The sequence below is a fragment of the Rhipicephalus sanguineus genome, chromosome 10 (genome assembly GCF_013339695.2).
Source record: "Rhipicephalus sanguineus isolate Rsan-2018 chromosome 10, BIME_Rsan_1.4, whole genome shotgun sequence".
Lineage (NCBI taxonomy): Eukaryota > Metazoa > Arthropoda > Arachnida > Ixodida > Ixodidae > Rhipicephalus > Rhipicephalus sanguineus.
The window spans coordinates 51,000,369-51,019,360 of record NC_051185.1 but is presented as its reverse complement, the minus strand read 5'-3'; positions in this window follow the sequence as shown (position 1 = coordinate 51,019,360).

Sequence of the window (18,992 nt, the reverse complement as noted above, 5' to 3'; positions counted from 1 at the left end):
TCATTCTGCCCTTCTATACACGTCCCGGAATGGTTTCGCGTTATTCAATAAAGTTGTTGACTTATGAGGACATTCTGGATGATTTCACTGTGTCACGAAGAAAAGTCGTGTTCCTTTAAATCTTTAAAAAAAAGGCGGAAATTCAGGGGAAGATGGAAGTTTGAAGAGGTGAAAAATTCTTGAGCACGGAGTGTCGTTGGTGCCGACGTTTCGACAACGCGGTATTGTCTTCTCCAAGGCTCCTTCAAGAAGATAAGTCCGCTTGTCGAAACGTCGTCTCCAGGGACAACTCGGGTTCTATAATTTTTCACCTCTTTAAATCTGTAAAGGATCTTTAAACGTCACACATTAAAGATCTTCACTATACTTCTCGCTTCTGAACAACCGAACGTACTGACGTCACTGGCATCCTTTGGGTAGAAAAGTGTATTTGGATGCGCTTGAACATGGTACGCCCTTAAAGATATGAATGGTGAATTCACTCGAAGCTTTAGTGTACTCTATAGCCGGTCACAACATAATAATTGTAAGCTGCGCCCACAGATGTAAGTGTCCCGCCCAGAGAAAATTTGCATAGATGCCTCATCCACAAAGGAAAGCTTATTGAACCAACACACGCAAGCGTTAGAGGCGCTTATACACTAAATACTAATAAACTGCATCAGTATACAATATACAAACGCAAGACGCAGTCTTACGCAGACTGCATTAATAATACACTCTATGCTACCAAGGAACTATACAACAAGAAGCACGCTAACAAAATGATGATACCTCTTAGGGAGGTGTAAAAATGGGAAGGGCAGCACCGGGAGTTCGGTAACTTGTTTCTTTTTTTTCAACTCAGTGTGGCATTGCTGGAAATTGCAGTTTTCTCCCACGAAAAGCCGAATGTTCCAGCGCCTTAAAGAGGCATCAACACCGCTCACTTTCAGCTCGTCAACTAGGTATCCGAAAATAATTTAACAAATTCGATGTAGAGCCGGGAATGCTGCACGCTGTGGTAGTCCACGAGCTTCTGCCTGACACCGACGTCTTCAGATTACGTACACATTGTGACCAATAGTGTCAATTGGGCAAACATGCGGTTTTTACTTTGTGACAGCGATGTAGCTCTAACTCCAAAGGTGCGCCAAATAAGGTGCCGTACACCCACGGTAGCAACACATTTGAATAAAGCATACTTAGTGGTCTCGGTTTAGCCACAATTCGCGCACCTATATCATTTGGTGCCACGGGCCACATGGCGAGGAGTTGACGCTTTGGTAACACGCTCCATCTTCTCAGCCACTCAAACGCAGGAACCACTTCGGAAACTTTGTTTTTCATCCAATTGCATTTGCTCGATTCCGTGACGTCAATCACCTTAGGTGTGTGTCAGGTAGGTGATTTCTCCGATTCAGACGCACGTTCGTGCCTCTGGTGTTCGGTTAAAAATTTTAACTTGCTGGCAAATTTCAGCAGATTCAGACATCACTGCTCAGACAAACATAATATTTAAAATAAAGTAAGGATGAAGAACTTTTAATTCTTAATACGCGAAGTATTTACATTAGTAACAAAAAAAGAAGTACTTACCGTTAGAACCAGGGGCGTAGCCAGGAATTTTTTTCGGGGGGGGTTCAACCATCCTTCATGTATGTGCGTGCGTGCGTTTGTATGTGTGCGTGTATATATACGCAAGCAAAATTGAAATATTTCGGGGGGGGGTTTGAACCCCCCCAACCCCCCCCCCCCCTTGGCTACGCCCCTGGTTAGAACTGAAATATACCATGAATCTATTGCACAGATGAATGCCAGGCGCGCCACAGTTCAGGGGACAGAACTTGTATGTATTCTTAAGCTGTAACCGACTATAGATGCTATGGCGGCACGCTTAAAAGTTTACGCGGTCAAATTTGTGGATACGGAGCACATTTATTTCGTTTCCTGTGAGTTCCAAGCTCCAGTACAGAGTGCTTAAAAGGGGTCCTCACGTTTCACCTTAGAAGGGACTCCATGTGGCTTTTGGAGTTGTCATGGAGCCTTTGTGCTGTCTGTATAGATATAGAAGATATACATAGAAAGTATTTGCTGTTCGTTCCTCAGTGGAAACTTGAAAGTGACCATACCATCAGTGAGGCTCTTGCAACGGCGGTCAGCCGCGTTCCCTAATTAAAATGCAGGGGAGCTGCCGAAGCTACAAGTTGATCCGGTACAGCATGTTCCAATTTTTAGATGCGAAGCATCTTATGGCGGAGTTCAATCCGGTGGTGGTGTGCGGCGTGACCACCCCTACTGCGCATGCGCGAACCCTCTCCACACACTCCTCTCCCACTTTCCCCCTCTCCCACTTCCCACTTCCCATCTCCCCTTCCCCTCTTCCACTTTCCCCTCTCCCCCTCTGCCCTTCCCCTCTGAAACGCGGGCTCGACGCATCGCCTCATGGTCCCCTTTAGCGGAGATGGTGTGATTTTCATCATGTTCTTTTTCTCTCCGTATACCTTGCAACATTTGGAATCGATTTATTCTGTAGTTTTTCAGCTTCAGCAGTTATCGCTTTGTTTCCTTTTCAGTCAGATGCGTGTGAAAAAACATTTCACGCTGTTGGTTGCTGGAAATAATGGCCTCATTTGTGAATTTTGGTTGCACACTGAAAGTTGTAAAACGCCGTCTATCGGGATCGCTTCAACAAACATTTCTTTCAAAGCAGTGCATTATTGAACAGCTGCAAGAAATTGAACTGCAGCATGCAGCCAAGGTGGGAGGGCCACTGTCAACAAATATCTCAGGAAGGTAGTCAGTATTTCTTAAATTTTATTGTTGGGGGTTTGAACCACCCTTTACGTATGACCGTGCGTGTGTGTATCGGAAAAATTTCGGGGAGGGGGTTTAAATTCCTCCGACGTAAAGATATTGTTATTGTGCAGATAGAATTCATGTTCGTGCGCGTGGAAACAGCCATTTGTGATAATAATAATTATTGGGATTTAACGTCCCAAAACTACGATCTGATTATCAGGGACACCGAGGTGGAGGGCTCAGGAAATTTTAAACAACTGGTGTTTTTTAACGTGGACCTAAATCTATACGTACACTGGCCTCAAGCATTTTCGCCTCCGATGAAAATGCGGCCGCCGCCGCTGGGATCCGATCCCGCGGCCTTCGAGTCAGCAGCCGAGCACCATAACCACTAGGCCACCACGGCGGGTAACAGCCATTTGTCAGCAACCAGCGTCAAAGGCAGACGATTAGTGCGTAGTTTATCTATTGATTTATTAAATTTAATTGATCTTCTTGATCACTGTTTTTTTTTATTATCGAAAGTCTGCCCTTAGGCATAAGAATTATTGATTCAGAAATACACATAAAAATTTGCTTCGTGTATGAAGTCAAGTAGTGGTCGTCTCGGGGTTCCAGTTATCCCACCAGGCAGCAGGTTCCGTTATATCAGACCACTGCCGTAATTTTGAAGAGAAGTTCGGATATGACGGACGTTTTTTATTGCGATAGCAATTATATGGACACGCTCAGCTGATTTTTGCCGTCGCCGTCATGCCCCGGATATGTATCTGTATCAGTGTTGCGGAATGGGCGCGTCCATTCCATTCCAATTCCATTCCGGGAAATTAGAACCTGCCGCAATTCCGTTTCTTTCAATTCCTCAACGCCGGAAAGGCAGCTTGATAGTTTTATCGAGTTAAGGATGAACGCCCCATAAAGCTGATGTCATGAGATGCATTAAGAACTGCAAAAGTTAGCAAAACACGTGACCAAGGTCGAGGGATAGTAGATTAGTGACATATCTCGTGCATTACAACCACCCTACTAATCCCCATAGAGGCAGTTCTGCCGCACATATAGTATTTGCATGGTCAGCATGTTTGAACAAATGGTTGTGGGATGCGGAGTCGGTGAAGGACGGATCCCAACATAAAACAGAACGATGTTTATTAACGTAATAGCAGCAGCAGGGCAAGCATGCCGATGCTGCGCTTCGGAAGGTTAGAGAAACAAAACATGAAATCAAGCTTGGTAGCTTGGGTTATATAGCCAGCAGTGGTGACGTAAGCCTCCGACGAAACTGCGTGGCGCTGTCTGTTATCGGAAGCGTGTTGCAGCAAGTAGCTGTCTCACGCCGGGCTAATCAGTGGCGAGACGGAGGCTGCGTAGGCTGCGTGGTGGCTGCGCAGATTGCGTCGCCACATCACCCCCCTGCGGAGTGGAGAGCCCTCGGGGCTTGTAGAAGTCCGGGAGGCGTAAGGAGTTCCACCAGTTCCGGTGGACGGCACTGCGAACCATGCAGCGGGCGAGGACCACGGTGATTGTGCGTGGCTCGCGGCAGCGAGCCAAGCGGAGGGGTGCGTTGGTGTTGCCGGTGGTGAGGGTGGTCCAAATGCAGTGGTCGACGCAACGCCAACAATCGTGCGTTGGACGCATCACAGCTGACTGGCGCGGGAGGGTGGTCCCCGCCACATGTGTAGCCGGTTGTTATCGGCTGGGGAACAGTTCCGACTGGCCATGGTGCGGGTTCGTCTGCTGCTGCGGGTTCGCCTGCCGTCGCGGGCGGTGCCGGGGGCTCGTCTGCCGTCGCGGGCGGTGCCGGGGGCTCGTCTGCCGTCGCGGGCGGTGCCGGGGGCTCGTCTGCCGTCGCGGGCGGTGCCGGGGGCTCGTCTGCCGTCGCGGGCGGTGCCGGGGGCTCGTCTGCCGTCGCGGGCGGTGCCGGGGGCTCGTCCGCCGAAGCGGGCGGTGCCGGGGGCTCGTCCGCCGAAGCCGGCGGTGCCGGGGGCTCGTCCGCCGAAGCCGGCGGTGCCGGAGGCTCGTCTGCCGAAGCCGGCGGTGCCGGAGGCTCGTCTGCCGAAGCCGGCGGTGCCGGAGGCTCGTCTGCCGAAGCCGGCGGTGCCGGAGGCTCGTCTGCCGAAGCCGGCGGTGCCGGAGGCTCGTCTGCCGTCGCGGGCGGTGCCGGGGGCTCGTCTGCCGTCGCGGGCGGTGCCGGGGGCTCGTCTGCCGTCGCGGGCGGTGCCGGGGGCTCGTCTGCCGTCGCGGGCGGTGCCGGGGGCTCGTCCGCCGAAGCGGGTGCCGAGGGCACGGCTGCTGCGGGCACGGCTGCTGCGGCGGGTGCGGGCACGGTTGCTGCGGCGGGTGCGGGCACGGCTGCTGCGGCGGGTGCGGGCACGGCTGCTGCGGCGGGTGCGGGCACGGCTGTTGCGGCGGGTGCGGGCACGGCTGCTGCGGCGGGTGCGGGCACGATTGCTGCGGCGGGTGCGGGCACGGTTGCTGCGGCGGGTGCGGGCACGGCTGCTGTGGCGGGTGCGGGCACGGTTGCTGCGGCGGGTGCGGGCACGGTTGCTGCGGCGGGTGCGGGCACGGCTGCTGTGGCGGGTGCGGGCACGGTTGCTGCGGCGGGTGCGGGCACGGCTGCTACGGCGGGTGCGGGCACGGCTGCTGTGGCGGGTGCGATGCCGTAAAACTCAAGCACGGCGTCCCGCAGATCATCGTAAGGGCGAGGGCGCCACGCGAAGTAGGTGAGGCTGCGTTTGAGGTCACGCGGAAGGTGGTACTCTAGTACCTCAAACATGAATGCTTGCAGCCAGATGCCGTTAAGCTCCAACGCCGCCGCGAACTCCTCAAACCAGGACTCGAGGTTGTATGTGCGGAACGGTGGCAGAGGCGGGTCGAACTGTGGCTGCCAGGCTTCAGCAGGCTGGCACATGGCTGCGGAGCTCGGTGGCAGCGGTGGAGCGCCGGTTGCGTGTTCGAAGGTCCGGGTCACCAGATGTGGGATGCGGAGTCGGTGAAGGACGGATCCCAACATAAAACAGAACGATGTTTATTAACGTAATAGCAGCAGCAGGGCAAGCATGCCGATGCTGCGCTTCGGAAGGTTAGAGAAACAAAACATGAAATCAAGCTTGGTAGCTTGGGTTATATAGCCAGCAGTGGTGACGTAAGCCTCCGACGAAACTGCGTGGCGCTGTCTGTTATCGGAAGCGTGTTGCAGCAAGTAGCTGTCTCACGCCGGGCTAATCAGTGGCGAGACGGAGGCTGCGTAGGCTGCGTGGTGGCTGCGCAGATTGCGTCGCCACATGGTGATGTTTTAACATTGTTTAAGCTTAAATGTGTTAATGCTATTAAAGGAGCACTGACATCAAATTTCAAAGTCGAGATGTGCCCTTCATTCGATTGTTCGGTATGCATAGGTCTCCTTCGCCAAATTTGAATGGCGTCCGTCGCGTGGAAGTAATTTTATTTCGAGGACAAACAGCGCACGAAAGCTCAACGGAAGATTGATCACGCTGCGACATCGGCACTAGTGCTACGTAACAGGTGTGATACATTCCAACCATACCATCCTGAGTGACGATACGCTAGTAACAATGACGTCGACGATCTGAGTGTATTTATTGTGCCGTCGACACCAGGCGACGCTCTCACCGGCTCTCACTCCCAGCCAGTGGCTCTCCTTGCTGTCCCGATCCGTGCCTGCGATTCATCGTGTCGTATCGACTGATTTGTCGCGAATGCGATCAATCGGAGCGACTACGTGCCAGCATGTCGGGGAACCGCTGCGTAGTACGGACCTGCTCGTCGAGGCGCGGAAAAAGCGGAAAGTGCGTGTCGTTTTATTACACGTACGGTACACGCCAACACGACCACAAGCTATCGAAGTGGAGCAGCCTATAGATAAATATCATCGCTAACAAGTAACACGTATGTAGCGTTATTAGTGAGTGTTAGTTCGTCCGTGGACTTCCTTGCGCTAGCGTAATACCGGGTTACTGCAGCCGTAACCGTGAGAGGCCGGATAGGTGGGGCCATCTGGCGGTGCAAAGAAGAACCTGGCAAGCACAGAATTGTTATTGTAAAAACCTATCGTATTCTATTTCTCCGCTGGCATGCATTCGCTATGCCGATATTCCAGACCCATTTGCGTATACCGGAATGCTGTGCACGCTAAAATTCTCTGATATAGCTAATTGAGACACACCAGCGAGTATGGCCCAAGCGTGCGTCCCTGGGCACCTCCTCGTTGCTGCTTGGAACAGCGTCCATTTTTGAATCGCTGTTTTGCAAAGGGTCGAAGCGAAAATAATTCGCGACGTCGCGTATCGCGGTGATTCTAAGTTCCAGAATGCCGTCTTCAACACTAGTCGATACTTTTCACGGCGATGCTGGTGACAAGGCATGACTGAACGTGCGCGCCTAGCAGACGAAATGTTAGCTGAGCAGCTGATCCTCACGTCACTCCTTTGAATCCTTTCTGTGGACAAGTGGTAAACTGGGGCGCGGTCTGGAATTGACCGCGAGGGAGCGCTGCCAGCGCTAAGAAATGGCGGGCTTGCCGGCCGTTTTAAATCGTGCTAGATACCGGTGATATAAATCAATAAAACAGATAGTTATTCGTCCCTCAGTTGCATTTTCGGTCGCGAATCGCTGCTAGGGGGTAGATAACTACTCGTGGATGCAAAAATCTTGACATGCGTAAATTTGATGTCAGTGCTCCTTTAATGCTAAAATGACGACATTGCGTATTTTTATGCTGCCAAATTAGTATTCAAGAAGACTAAGCAGTTTTGCCACGCGTCTGGAGCGGTCGTGAATATGGAGAAAACTAAGGGAACAAAACGCTCTAAATCTGCTGGTATTAGTTGGACCAGTGCACCGCTCGGGCACCTTGTGCCTTTGCATCGAATATGGAACACTGGGCCGCACTGCTCGTCAGCACTCAAGCTGGTCAAGCGCGCCTCGCAAGCATGGTGTTGGAACGAAATGTTTTCGTTTCGGTTGTAGTTTCGTTATGGTCCCTTGAATACTGGCTAGTCTACCGTCCGCATGGCGCGCCGTATGGGCAGGGGTTGACGCTTTCTAAATGACCCCGCAGGGGGCGCTGCGCGCTTTCGGAATGTCACCCGCTCATTGCTCTCGCCTGCTTGTTCGTTGTCTTGTGTTGAGGTGCTGCGGATTGTCCGTTGTGACACTACGACCACAACTGCAACGGCGTGTTTGCTGGACTACGTGGACCTCACCTGATCAATCTGGGGCCGGGAACGAATGACAATCCAACTGCAGCAGAATTTTTAGTGATAGTTCGCTAGCATTTTATAACATTGCAAAACCACATAAATCAGGAAATTGTGCCCCAGAAGTTATCACTGCTCCGACTTCTCTTCCTGAGGTACAAACGGAAAGCAAGATTGCTGTACTGGATAATTTGATTGATGGAGGAATGTTTGGTGATGCTCAACATGCACTGCGAGCGCTTTGCGCAATATCAGTTCGTCGGACCACGCGTCTTCTGTGACGGCAAAAAGCCATGAAATGCTTATTTATGGTGTGGCAGGGTACACAGTAAGAAAGATCCTGAGGAAGACTTCCTGTAATGAGTGTACATTGCTGCTCTCTGTGGAAAAGCGCGGTGCTGTGGATCATTCTTCTGAATCCACACCAAATTTCCACAATTGAGGTTTGATGTACCCTTCGGGCTCTCTTAAAGATATTATAACCGTCCTTGAGAACAGCTTCACGACATTTTTCAGCGAGCTACACGAGCAAAGATGACTCGATCTTAAGGGCTCGTTTTTTTTGTGTGTGTGAAACACACTATTTAATGAGAATTCTAACAGACAATAATGCCATGGAAAGTGTACGGGATGTTATTTGTAGTAATTAGGATATAAATGTGAAGAAAGTAAAGTGGACGAAAAGATAACTTGCCGCCGGCAGGGACTTTTCTTCACATTTATATCCTAATTACTACAAATAACATCCCGTATAGTTTCCCCGGCATTATTGTCTCTTAGTTCTCATTAAATAGTGTGCTACACGAGCAAAGCATTCTCGACTTTGCCGATTTCATTACGTGGGTACAGCTGCCTGCACTAACATGCACAGAGCATGCACAGCAAATTACTTGCCAAATAGTGAAGTTTTACATTCTTCTACGGCTGCGCTTTTTTGTGAAGGCCCACTAACAATGAGAGAACAACAAAAAATAGAGCAGCTGAAGCGTTTCAAAATGAGAAGATGTAAATTATTTCCCTACCTGTGCAACTCTTCATATTTATTTGCTTTCATAACCACTTTCGTTTCCCTGTTTTAGTTTTTTTTTATGCTCATGCCAATAAAATATTTGGAAAAAAAAGTAAACTGGTTCTTTCAATGTCAGTTGGTGCCGTTCCACCTGAGAAACAACCTACACACGTACTACCATGCATTCCATTGATACATGTGCCTCGGCAAAGCAAGCCTTTGCGCACGAAAGCACGTGAGAACTTGTTAATCGAACCGGTTAGTATTTGCCATGGGCACAATTACGCTGCAGCAAAAAAAAAATATTGCAAGAAATGGTCTAGCTGAACTATGCTGAACGTGCGCCCGCGCTTCGGCGACACGCAGCTGGTCGGCGGAGCGCCGCTCCCCAGCATGAGGACTGCTCGAAGCGCCACCACCCGCATCATTCGGTAAGCGTGCTCGCTCTCCTCCGCGGACGGCAGACTAGCCAATATTCTAGGGACCCTAGTTTCGTTCCACCCCAAAAAGTTTGTTGTTGTTCCTAGCAAGGATGAACAAGCAACAGAACTGTTGTTCTGTTGCTTGTTCATCCTTGTTAGGAACTGGTTTTATCGGTCGGTCACTTTTGCTCATTTTATATGAGTGTGGAAGATGCGTGCGCACGGTGTAATTCATGTACACGTGTTAGCTTTCAGTGAATATGTAGTTTGCATACGTCATGCTTTTGATTGGCGATTTGATTGGAATGGCGTGCTCGGTTTGATGCGCTGTAAACACGAGCGGTAGGTGCAATAAATATGTCAGTTGTAAGTTCAGCGCTCGTCCAGTCTACTGTGTTCCTGCGTCCTCGTCCTTTATTGCGCTGTTTTTCCCCAGCTAAAAAAACATATTTACCGTTCCTTCAGCCAATTATTTTACGCATTCAGGTGTAATTACGCTTATATAGCACGCTCAAGGGGCAGCGCTTTCTTCACTGTCAGGTGTTCAAATTGTTTTTAGTTCGTGTGTCACGTCAGAGAACAGAAGTGTAGCAGATACATATAAAATGAAAATGACAAATCCTATTTTTTTAGGGGATAGCTATACTTCAAGCATGCAAATCAATAATGAAGCAGTTCCAACTCAAGCTTGTACAGTCAAGGCCATAATTTTTACAGTCATATCCAACATAATCATGTAATAATTATAAGGAAGAAATGCCGGTTCCGAATACACTCTTCGCTAGGCGTGCATGCAGAGGAGTGCATCATCTTTTATGTAGAGTCGCACAAAAATTGATCCATGCCTCAGCGTTTTTCATAAATACGCAATGTTGCTAAGACAAGTTGCGCAGTGTGCGCGTGGGCACTAAAATAACGCTTTACCCATACTCCTAACTTTCCCAGTTACAAGTGCCGGGTACGGTTACCATAGAGCAGGACATTAAGGGCTCACTCGAACCACGAATCTTTTACTGTCATGTCACTATAACGTTAGACATGCTCTTCACATGTTCGTTTAATTTTGCACGTTGGCACTACGTTTGCGAACTCTTTGAAAGAAAAGTAGGCTAAATTTCGACCCTTGTATCCTCTATAATAGTTTGTCAAGTTGCAGCAAAGATTACCGAGAACACAAGTGCGCACTGCAGCAACGAATTGCGCGTGTTGGTACATCACAGTGAAGGATGATCAACAGCGCAGACGAAACGGGAGCAGAAAGCGCTATTCTCACGCTCTGGCGCTAGTTATCATCCTTTACAAGAACGAATTAAATGCAACATGTACTCATACGCCTATACTAAAACTATCTATTATACTATTTACTCGCATATCCTGCGCGTAGACAAGTTATTCACCCACTCTGATCGTAAACATCAATGATTTGAGAAATAGACGAAAAGAGTAAACATTTAATTTAACCAAAGTAGCAGGCCTCGTAGCAGACTTCGGTGGCCGAGGTTAATGACACTGTCCTGTTACGAGTCCTTCCCTCCGAGGGGTTCTTTGCAGCGACAGACCAGACCAACGTTATCAGGTAGCGCCTGCACAAAACCAATATCTTTCTTGGGAAATCGCAACGATTTTTCTTGGGCACGCGAACGTGTTAGATGAATCTCTGGTCGCGGCTACAGCCCTCCTCCTCGGTCGAAGTCTTCGAGCCGATTACTTCCTGGCTATCGGCACGGTGACGTTTATGCTTCCGCAGGACTTGCACGCCATGCATTTTGGACAACGGTAGCTCTGCACTGACGATGTTGTCGCCACCGACTTGGACGAGCGACGAGAGCAGACGCGCTTCTTGCTCATCGTCACCTCCACCTGCGACGAAGTGTCCGTTCCCCGTCGCTGCTTCTCGGCTCTCTTGCGGCGGATAAACTCCTCCAAGCAGTCGAGGCACGGTTCAGGCGACTTGGAATGCCCGCGGCGCTCAGATCTCCCTCCCTCTTCCGAACCGCTACGGCCACCGATCTCGAACTTGATTTTCAACTCGGTTTCTTCAGAGTTCGAGGACTCCGGCTCGGGCGCCGGCTCCGGCTCGGTCTCGGATTCGCTCTCGTACCAGCTCTGCTCCTGGACCACTTTGATGATGGGAGGGGAGAGCGGTCGCGACTTGGACCTAGACGGCGGACGAGACTGGGGCTTGGGGCTCTTGGGCGGCATCGAAGCCGGAAGGGATTTGCGCCTCGGAGGCATCGACGAGGACGGTGGACGCGGCGGCGGCGGAGCGCTTACCTGCTCAAGCACAATGCTAGTGCCCTGCGGGAGGACGCGCAGAACTTGCGATCCGCTCGGGAGCCCCGGCGCCTTGCGCATCGGCGCGTTGGTCTCTTCCAGGGAGATGCTCATGCTCAATTCGCGCTGCTCTTCGTCCTCTTCGGGCGGCGGCGGAGAGGGGGGCGGCGCCTGCTGCACGATCTTGTAGACGGTCTTGAGCGACGTCTGATTCCTGCTATTGGGTCGCCTGCTCTCGGTGGCTGGTGGCTTTTCTTCATCGCGAGGCGCTTCCGTCAGGAAGATGATCGTCTCCGAGTTCTGCGCAGAGCGACTCATTGCTGCGTCGAGAATCGAAGCCTTGCGAGCGAGGCGACGTCCCCAGGAATTTTCCGAGACTAGGTGCAGGCGAGCTTATCGACGAGGGACCGTCGCCTCAGCGTGCCGTAGTCGCAGGTCCTGATAGCAGGGCCCGAGATCACCGCCTCCAGTCGCACTCCCTGCGCTCGCCCGACGCCGGTGATGGCGGCCTGCGACTGTTCCCTGGCCGTTCGAAATCGTGACCACGCGGGCGCGTGTCGATGATGATGATGATGATGATGACCTCTTCCTAGTGGCGCTTACCCACAAAGGGGGATGGGCCAAGAACCGGGCGGCAGGATTTTGAGGTAAATACTTGAGGCTAAAGATAAACGTTGTAATTTTTTACTGAAATAGATAAAAAAAACAGAGCTAATACTTGAAAATTCTGCAGAGCACACAGTCAGTCTATCAGGTGTGAAGTTTGACGGATGTAACACCGGTTGGAATTAGTACTGAAAATAAGCCAATATAAACTAGCATGGTAATCTTTTGTCGCGGTGTAGAATGGAAGCAAAAGAAGAAGCGAGCAGCGACCCAGAATAATTCAAAAAGGAGTCTCCTTAGGGCAAACAAACAAACAATCTCTATAACTAGTCTACCTCAATATTACCTGTGAAATCTTCATAGTAAATCGCAGGGTGACGGGACGAAATGTTTTTCGTTTCGGTTTTAGTTTCATTCCACCGCAAAGAGTTTCGTTCCGTTTCTGTTCCGGAGCGCAAAAATAATGTTCCGTAACGGTTCGTAACGGTTTTTTTGTATGCGAAAAATTGAAATTAAGCTAATCATAAAAAAAACATTTGATTTGTGATGTAGTAACTTGCCCTCCTCTTAAGAAGGCGGGACAGGGGCAAAACACGTTCTTCCCACGTTCTTCAGAGGAGCGGAAGTAACTGTACCACGAATTCCTACCAACAAGCACAAACCAGTATACCCTTCAAAGTCATAGTATTTATCTTCTCAAAAGTCAATTACGATATTTTTTAGCGGGCTCAATCATTTTACTGTCATGGGAGTGAGCACGATCTCAGAAGCAGCACGTCATTCAGTGCACTCTCTGACATAGGTCGGCAAACTTACTCATGAGTCGACTCACTCAGGCTCATTCAGAGTCAGATCGAGCCGTGAGTCTGAGTCTGAGTGAGTCCGGGTGAGTAATATTTTGGTGAGCTTGAGTCCGAGTGAGTCCGGTTGAGAAAAATTTTAGTGAGTCTGAGTCCGAGTAAGTCCGGTTAAGGAAAACTTTGGTGAGTCTGAGTCCGAGTGAGCTCGAAGTGCAAAATATGTTTCTTGAGTGAGTCTGAGTGAGCTCCACGCCTTTTTGCCGACTTATCGTTCTATCTACACCACTTAAGCATTACTATCAGCCTTATGTCGGCTCACGTTTATACTCCCGTCGACTCACACATACTTCCAAGAACTAGAGTTCATACGCCAGATCGATATTTATTGATCAGAGGCGTGATTTACAGAGGGGGGGGGGGATGTGTAAATACCTGCCCCCGGAAACTTTCACAGGAAGTTCTTGATAAAGATATTTCATGTGAGTCATCCCTTTCAATACAAATATCCTTACTGGATTGCAACCACTGATAACCCATATTTCAAGTTGTGTGACCAAAAGGCGCCAAGTAGAGCACCAATTATGCGAGGTATTGGTGTGAAAGAGCATTGACACCATGGTCGACAAAGCCAGTTATACGCTAACGGACTCATGAGTCGACTCAGACTGATTCAGACTCAGATAGAGCCATGATTCTGAGTCTGAGTGAGTCCGAGTGAGTAAAGTTGGTGAGTAGGAGTCAGAGTGAGTCCGGCTGAGGAAAACTTTTGTGAGTCTGAGTCCGAGTGAGCTAGAAGGGCAAAATATATTTCATGAGTGAGTCTGAGTGAGCTCCACATTTTTTGCCGACCTATGCTCTCTGATGTGCGAGACCGCTGTTCTGATAAAAAAAATCGCCAGGCCTGTGCCGAACACGCAGCACAGTCACAGCGAAAGCTGGACGAGCGGCCTTTCTAGAGCTCGTCGTAGGCTCTCTTGGGGCAACTAATACAAGTACTTCAACATTGGATAGAGCGAAATCGACCAGGACTATGAAGGAACACAGGAGCACAGGACAGACGCCTGTCCTGTGCTTCTGTGTAGTCCTGGTCGATTTCGCGCTATCCAATTTTGAATATTATGAACGAACTAGCCCAGCAATGTATTCTATTAATACAAGTACATATGCAAGGTACCCACTACGCCATAAATCACCGCAATTTTTCTGTAGTAGCGAAGCAGCCACTATGCCATTTTTCATCATTCTTCGGAGAATCATCGTACCCGCTACATAGTTGTAAGGCATTACATGCACTTTGTGTTGTGGCTGATGACGATGAAAAATTTTGGCTGAGTCCTTTGTTACGGGTTGGAAGCATTCAACGACCGACGCGTTGCGCAATTCGTATTGTGTGACGCCAGGTTGTTATTTTACTCTTCTGCTACGCTATATTACATATGTTAGCACGATTCCTTGACCGACATGACGCCTGTATAGAGTATTTTTGCGAATGAGTTACAAGCACCAGAGTGGCACTGTGGTGGAATAGTCGACTGCCACGCAGAGCGCGCGTTGAAATCCCATCCAACCCTAGAAATTCGTTTCTCATTTCATTTTAAATGCAGAGCATTTCTTTGCGAACCCGAGGCAGTTTGAGCGTTTCTATCTATCTATCTAGCCGCCTACGTCTGGCTGCTCTCGATCGGGATCGCATCCTTAGTTTGGTGTAGAAAAAAATGGGCATGGGAGGGTAAGAGGGTTTGGTGAATATGACTGTCGGGTCATGACATGAATAACTTGAAAATCCTGTCGCTTACGTCGTCAAACCCTCTCCTCCAGACACGTGTGGCCCGTATACGACGGGCCATGGTAAGCGGGTATGCGCCACAGGTCATTGACAGTTTATATCTTCCCAGGAACAGCGAGAACAGACATTGGTAATTTAAATGCGAGAGAGTTAATACAACCGACACCGGCAGCGTTGACTCGACGAATGGAAAGAATAAAACTTAGGTTCCCAGCACGAATCTAACCCAAGCATTCTGCGTGATAGTCAGGTATTCTACCACAGAGCTACGCCACTGCTTGGAACTGCTTTGGAAAAAGACTCTATGCATGCGTAATGTCGGTGCAACGTCAATTGTGGTTGTGGTGCTGGCTATCTTATTTTATAACAAAGCAAAAAACACTGTAGATATACTCCTATGATACAGGCGTCATGCCGGGTTAACGTCAATTGTGGTTACAGTGTTGGCTCCACTTTTGTAGCAGTCTAATAAACATTACATTTGCATGTCTAGTATTCAGCAAGCTATATTCAAGCGTTGCTCGATCCCGGAGAAATACGCTCACGAAAGTTACGTATGGTATTCACTTCATCGCACCGTAAAGTGCCGTTCGTTTCGATAATACTCACGTTTGCGCTCCTCAAGTTACCCTTTAAACGCCAGTGTAGTTGACGCCCCTGGTTAGGCCACGATGTGCACACAACTACTACGCTTTCAAAAACACGTCGATCCTCCTCGTATAACGCTTGGATCAAAGCCAAAAAATGCAGCATAGAACTACTATAGCTCCCTGATTCGCTCCCTGAACTACTAGCTCCCTGATTCCCACAAGGCGTGGGATCTGCCGGTTTTTTTTTTCCTTATTTCACGCGATAGCGCTTACGGACACGGCTGCGGCGGACAACTATGGTGCCAAAATCGGCTGTTGTGATCTCATAACAGCTTTCGCTGTAACGAACTTCAGCGCCGACAATGCCCTCCCCACGCTCGCCTGCGTGACAGGCGCGCAAAAGTCCACTTGCGTTGTTATAAACATCTCTGGTTGCCACTGCTTTCGTTTTTCGCACAATTTCAACATATCTTTGCTTTGGAATTCCTGCCTAAGCTACGCGCTGATACTGTACCCTGAGATATGCATAATTGCTCACGTTGCATGACCGCAGTTGTTCCGGATTGCTAAGTTTACTCGTGAACCGAAAAACGATTGAAAAAATTTTGGTTTCACTCCGGAACGAAATAATAGATGACGTTTCGGTTACGTTTTCGTTCCGGTCAAAAATATCGTTTTTTTTTCGTTTTTGGTTTTCGTTCCGTTCCGACACACTGCTCGCAAGCATGGATGGGGTGAGGAGAACTTTCTGTGTTCGCCTGTGCACAGGTATGCAGTGTCTTCCTTGTTGCAAAGGATATTTACGTGTTTCAGATACTAAACTGCTCGTAAGGTAAAGATCAGGCTGAGCATAGAGTATTGCCACTTTCGTGTGGGGGTATCAATGGGAACCAACGCGCAGGGATAATATGTTTCGCCCTTCAGTATCTGCTGGGATAATGCATTTGTTTGTACACTGACTTATGCCTCGGTTTGTAGGCGCGTTTCTTATAAGTGTACCGTGCCTGTAATAAGCGAAGTCATTTTAAAAATACTGCTTTATTGTTAAATTCGAGGCTCTAACTTACTAATGTTTGAAGTTTGAAAAACAGCGCGTAGGACGAAAACGTGCTCTATTTTCGGAAAAAGACGCAATTTCATTTCCATTCCATTCCGTGCAAAAGGCGCTTAATTCCATTCCCATTCTATTCCTCCAAGCGTTGTTCCCATTCCATTCCGGGGTCGCGAAAATGTGGAATGATTCCGGAGTCATTCCAATTCCGGAGTGGCCACTCCACAACACTGATATGTATGTGTATATATATAACAAAGGCACAAAGAAAAATAAAGCAGAAGAAAAAAATGTGAAACTGTGACTTTTTGTACAATCCAGTCAGGTTCTGCGGCAACGATATGATCAGGACTGGGCAAAGATACTTTGAAATTGTATCGCGATACGATACAAGATACTCAGGCAAGAAGTATTTGAAATACAGATACAAGATACTGCAACACTGATTGTATCCGATACGATACATTCCAATTGTATCTTAAGATACTTCGATACATTCTCAAATGTGTTATTATATATCTATATAGTGCATCATAAAACGCCTATGCACATCATCGTTCGCTTGCATAGTTATTAACTGCGACCAATTGTATTTCACTTGAATGAAAACTCTGTTAGTATTTCAAAAGTGTTGTACTTCTTGCTCAAGGTATATCTGCTTCATTCAGAAACAACTTGTTGGCGTTGTGTTAGCTGCTTAACGTGACTGCTATTTATACATTTCGCTGACAGCGCTTCTTGCTTTTAGCTTTTGTAATTCACGGGAGTCACTGCTCCGCTTGTTGACCAGTAAACGGGTTGTCAACTAACCGTATGAAGTTCAATAAGAAGCCTTCGCACGATGGCGAAAATACCGCTGTGGAGTTCTACCTTGCCGGTAAACATATTACGGTTTTCGCAGTAACGGATCACCGGACAGGTGTACGTCGCCAAGAACATGTGCAGCCCAGAAACGTTTCAGACGTATTGTACAGTTGCGCAAAGCGCTGCAGGACACCGCCGCTATTCACACTATTGCCACTTATACTAGATCCGATTACCTGGTGAGTGGCAACAGTAAAAGAATTCAGGGAAGCCTAAACAACGAAAACAAATATATCTAAGTAAAATAGAAAAGCGCTTCCGTATCAAACACAGCGAATAAGTACAGAAACACGATACACGAAGTACCCCCAAGAGCTAATAATAATTGTTGCGTTTTACGTTGAAAAACCGCGATATGATTATGAAAGACGCTGTATGGAGGGCTCCGGAAATTTTGGCCACCTGGGATTCTAAAACCTACATATAAGCACACGGGTCTTTACCATTTTCCCTCCATCGAAATCCGGCTACCGCGACCTTCGGGCCAGCAGTCAAGCACCCTAACCACTAGACAACCGTGGCGGGTAACCCCTCATAGCTACGACAATTAAATTCAGTGCCTATGAATAATGGCGTAAAACGATTCTTTGGGACGCTCATGAGAAAAACGGAGCATTTGGTATAACAGTGTTTCTCGAATACCTTTGCGAACGTATTTAAGATGGCGCCTAGTAATTTACGTTATTGTAATGCCAACTCAATTTTGCTCTTTTACTTAGCAGTAAGCAGAATTATCGTTACTGTATACTCAAGGCGCGCCCAGATTGTTATATATTTGTTCTCAACATCACCATTACATAGCAGTAAACTCAAGTGGAATATAAATATGTAAACAGTGGCAGAAATGACGCAGACAGTTAAAACTGGGAATAAAGCAGGGAGCTTACCTTGGCAGCACGTTAAATGCATATTGCAGTAAACAGACCGGCAGAAAAAAAAATAGTCATAGGTAATGTATAGAATGAGCAGCTAAGAAAGAACGTCTGCTAACAATCAAATTATGATTATAAAAACTCTTTGAATAAAAGAAAAAAAAAACGTACGCCAAGATAACGTCTGTTAGGTAAATGCTTGTTCTGTTAAATACAGCATCGGTACCGTTGGTACTATAGCTGTTGGAATGTTATTTGCATATTAGTCAATCTCATCGCATGTAATGCAAACTTACATCCACGAGACCTTTCATATCGCCGATGTGTGAATGCCAGGGGCGTAGCCGGAAATTTTTTTCGGGGGGGTTCAACCATACTTTCTGTATGTTCGTGCGTGCGTTTGTATGTGTGCGTGTATATATACGCAAGCAAAACTGAAAAATTTCGGGGGGGGGGGGGTTGAACCCCCCAAACCCCCCCCCCCCTTGGCTACGCCCCTGGTGAATGCCACGAGACGCAAAGCAACCCGCCATTCTTGCATTCTTCAGACTTCGTAACGAAGCACCACACAAGAGGAACTTCGATAATGACTATACAGCGTCATCAGCATGTGTGCGAAAGGCGCTGCACGCATTGTAGTACGCGGTACAGGAGAGTGGCTAAGTGCCAAGTGGTCATGGTACTGACAAAACTAAAAAAACAATTAAACAAAAATTCG